Genomic DNA, 4960 nt, shown 5'->3' on the forward strand with positions numbered 1-4960 from the left:
TAAAACACAAACACAAAGATCAAAATTAAATTTAGGTGAGTGAACGAAAGTGTTAAAAGTAGTGAATAGTGCATGTCTATTTAAGTGTAAGAAACCAAAAAGACACATTTTCACCCTCAGCAACTATCACACGCAATTTGCCCCCTTCTCGTCTCTGTCACTCTCTCTTTACCTACCTCACTCTGTCACCCTCTGTCTCTCTTCCTCACTCTGTCATTTTCTCTCTACCTACCTCTCTCTTTCCACCATGCTTCTCTCACCGTATCTCTTCATTTCTCTCTGTGCTTACTGTCTTAATTTTAGTTTCTCTTTGTGTTAACTCTATTTTCTTTTGCTCTCTCTGACTCCTATTGACCGGACTCTAAGCGGTGCTCATTAGGAGCGGAGTGTTCAGTAAGAGCAGTCAAGTCTCTCTTAGATAATTGTAAGTTGGATAATTCTGGTTTTTATGTGACATAAAGCATGTAAAACTTGTTCGTAGTAAAAATAGTACCTCCATATAGTTTATTACATATATTTCTTTTCAGGGAAACAAACAACAAAAGGAGTAAAACAATAACATACACAAGGATCAAAATTAAATTCAGGTGAGTGGACAAATATTATAAATGCTTGAAAAAAATAATCAATTGTCCAGATTTGAATGCCAATCGGTTGGCAATTAAATAACGAACACACCGCGTAATGACATGCATCATTTGCTGTGTATCAAAACCCTAGAAATATTTTAATTAATAAAACAGCTTTTTTCTCAAAAATTGGCTTCAAGAAAATTAAACAGGCAACATTTTTTGTGAGTAATATTTGCAAAATAAAGACAAAAATTAAAGTGTCCAGATTTAAATGCCAATAGAACTAAAATTTTGGCAGTTATACCATTGCTTAGTGAAAAAATGTCTAATAATTTTTAAGTAATAAAGCCATTTTCTGTTTTTTTCTTCTTGAAAATTAGTATTACTTTATGAAAGATCCAGAAGATCCATTAAATTCAGGTATGTGGACAAATAATAAAAGTGCAAGTTTGTTTAAGTAGAAGAAAGCAATATAGCAACAAACGGAAAAATAATTAGTTTATGAATAAATTAATGTCTACGCCTCACAAATAAAAAAAACTGTAAACGGGCACCCAAGATATTTTAACATTTTTTTAAAATTATTTCTGCAAAAAATAGATAAAAAATAATTAGCTAAAAAGAAAATAAAAGCAAATTGATAAGGAGTTTAATTTCAAGCCTTTCGCGGAATGACAACTGGGACAAAATTTTGCGTAGCATTAAACAAAATACTGAATACTAATCTATAACTCATGGAAAAAAAGCAGGACTTCCGGAAGTTTTTCGCCACTTGACTAATGGGTTTATATATTGGGAAATTTGGAAACGAAAAACGAAATTTTAGATTATTTAGGCGGTTTTGGCGTTAAACACAGTTCAATGCAGGTCAGGTTTTCTTTCAAGTTTTTTTGTTTTATTTATATTTAGTTGAAATAGTCTTTAAAATTTTTAGCTAAACGGCCCAAATCAAATCGTTTTATGTAAGTAAGCTTAGTTTTTGGGTTGCCTCTTAATAAAAAGAATCGATTCAAGCCACCGTGTAACAATTTGCCAGACGGTGACAACAGTGTGCACCCCGCCATTTTTACATAAATCGCATGCTACTTTTGTCGTGTTGGTAGCACAATTAGTTTGAAGAGGACAACTAGATGCTGTATATGCTAAAATGGCGGCGCGTGTATTGTTGTTCCCCTCTAACGAAAGGTGCTACCAATCGGCCAATCGCAGCTGTTTTTCTTATGCACATATTCAATGGCGCAGTACATAACACGAATATTACGTGGTTTTCCTGCCCTCTCCATCTCCCTCTACCACTCACCCTCTCAGCAACTATCACACGCAATCTGTCCCCTTCTCGTCGCGTCACACTCTCCTTACCTACCTCACTATGGCACCCTCTCTCTACCTATCTCCTGTCAGCCTCTCTCTACCTACCTCTCTCTGTCGCGCTCCCTCTTTCTACCTACCTCACTCTGTCGCGCTCCCTCTCTTAACATTCCTCTCTCACTGTATCTCTTCGTTTCCCTCTGTGCTTGCTCTCTTAATTGAAGTTTCTCTTTCTTTGTGTTCAATCTCTTTTCTTTCGCGCTCATGACTCCTATTGACCGGACTCTGAGCGGTGCTCATTAAGAGCGGAGTTTTCAGTGAGGGCGGGTGGCGCGAACGAGAATTTTGTACAAAAAGGTAAGTTGGCCATTTCTTTTTTAATGTGACATACAGCATGCATATTTTATTTATTGTAATTTTATGTGAAGGAATAGAATTATATGTACGGTTATCTATTTCATTGCATCTATTTTTTTCACAGGTAAACGAGTCACACGAGGAGTAAAACACAAACACAAAGATCAAAATTAAATTTAGGTGAGTGAACGAAAGTGTTAAAAGTAGTGAATAGTGCATGTCTATTTAAGTGTAAGAAACCAAAAAGACACATTTTCACCCTCAGCAACTATCACACGCAATTTGCCCCCTTCTCGTCTCTGTCACTCTCTCTTTACCTACCTCACTCTGTCACCCTCTGTCTCTCTTCCTCACTCTGTCATTTTCTCTCTACCTACCTCTCTCTTTCCACCATGCTTCTCTCACCGTATCTCTTCATTTCTCTCTGTGCTTACTGTCTTAATTTTAGTTTCTCTTTGTGTTAACTCTATTTTCTTTTGCTCTCTCTGACTCCTATTGACCGGACTCTAAGCGGTGCTCATTAGGAGCGGAGTGTTCAGTAAGAGCAGTCAAGTCTCTCTTAGATAATTGTAAGTTGGATAATTCTGGTTTTTATGTGACATAAAGCATGTAAAACTTGTTCGTAGTAAAAATAGTACCTCCATATAGTTTATTACATATATTTCTTTTCAGGGAAACAAACAACAAAAGGAGTAAAACAATAACATACACAAGGATCAAAATTAAATTCAGGTGAGTGGACAAATATTATAAATGCTTGAAAAAAATAATCAATTGTCCAGATTTGAATGCCAATCGGTTGGCAATTAAATAACGAACACACCGCGTAATGACATGCATCATTTGCTGTGTATCAAAACCCTAGAAATATTTTAATTAATAAAACAGCTTTTTTCTCAAAAATTGGCTTCAAGAAAATTAAACAGGCAACATTTTTTGTGAGTAATATTTGCAAAATAAAGACAAAAATTAAAGTGTCCAGATTTAAATGCCAATAGAACTAAAATTTTGGCAGTTATACCATTGCTTAGTGAAAAAATGTCTAATAATTTTTAAGTAATAAAGCCATTTTCTGTTTTTTTCTTCTTGAAAATTAGTATTACTTTATGAAAGATCCAGAAGATCCATTAAATTCAGGTATGTGGACAAATAATAAAAGTGCAAGTTTGTTTAAGTAGAAGAAAGCAATATAGCAACAAACGGAAAAATAATTAGTTTATGAATAAATTAATGTCTACGCCTCACAAATAAAAAAAACTGTAAACGGGCACCCAAGATATTTTAACATTTTTTTAAAATTATTTCTGCAAAAAATAGATAAAAAATAATTAGCTAAAAAGAAAATAAAAGCAAATTGATAAGGAGTTTAATTTCAAGCCTTTCGCGGAATGACAACTGGGACAAAATTTTGCGTAGCATTAAACAAAATACTGAATACTAATCTATAACTCATGGAAAAAAAGCAGGACTTCCGGAAGTTTTTCGCCACTTGACTAATGGGTTTATATATTGGGAAATTTGGAAACGAAAAACGAAATTTTAGATTATTTAGGCGGTTTTGGCGTTAAACACAGTTCAATGCAGGTCAGGTTTTCTTTCAAGTTTTTTTGTTTTATTTATATTTAGTTGAAATAGTCTTTAAAATTTTTAGCTAAACGGCCCAAATCAAATCGTTTTATGTAAGTAAGCTTAGTTTTTGGGTTGCCTCTTAATAAAAAGAATCGATTCAAGCCACCGTGTAACAATTTGCCAGACGGTGACAACAGTGTGCACCCCGCCATTTTTACATAAATCGCATGCTACTTTTGTCGTGTTGGTAGCACAATTAGTTTGAAGAGGACAACTAGATGCTGTATATGCTAAAATGGCGGCGCGTGTATTGTTGTCCCCCTCTAACGAAAGGTGCTACCAATCGGCCAATCGCAGCTGTTTTTCTTATGCACATATTCAATGGCGCAGTACATAACACGAATGTTACGTGGTTTTCCTGCCCTCTCCATCTCCCTCTACCACTCACCCTCTCAGCAACTATCACACGCAATCTGTCCCCTTCTCGTCGCGTCACACTCTCTTTACCTACCTCACTATGGCACCCTCTCTCTACCTATCTCCTGTCAGCCTCTCTCTACCTACCTCTCTCTGTCGCGCTCCCTCTTTCTACCTACCTCACTCTGTCGCGCTCCCTCTCTTAACATTCCTCTCTCACTGTATCTCTTCGTTTCCCTCTGTGCTTGCTCTCTTAATTGAAGTTTCTCTTTCTTTGTGTTCAATCTCTTTTCTTTCGCGCTCATGACTCCTATTGACCGGACTCTGAGCGGTGCTCATTAAGAGCGGAGTTTTCAGTGAGGGCGGGTGGCGCGAACGAGAATTTTGTACAAAAAGGTAAGTTGGCCATTTCTTTTTTTAATGTGACATACAGCATGCATATTTTATTTATTGTAATTTTATGTGAAGGAATAGAATTATATGTACGGTTATCTATTTCATTGCATCTATTTTTTTCACAGGTAAACGAGTCACACGAGGAGTAAAACACAAACACAAAGATCAAAATTAAATTTAGGTGAGTGAACGAAAGTGTTAAAAGTAGTGAATAGTGCATGTCTATTTAAGTGTAAGAAACCAAAAAGACACATTTTCACCCTCAGCAACTATCACACGCAATTTGCCCCCTTCTCGTCTCTGTCACTCTCTCTTTACCTACCTCACTCTGTCACCCTCTG

The sequence above is a fragment of the Drosophila biarmipes genome, chromosome 3L (genome assembly GCF_025231255.1).
Source record: "Drosophila biarmipes strain raj3 chromosome 3L, RU_DBia_V1.1, whole genome shotgun sequence".
Taxonomy (NCBI): domain Eukaryota; kingdom Metazoa; phylum Arthropoda; class Insecta; order Diptera; family Drosophilidae; genus Drosophila; species Drosophila biarmipes.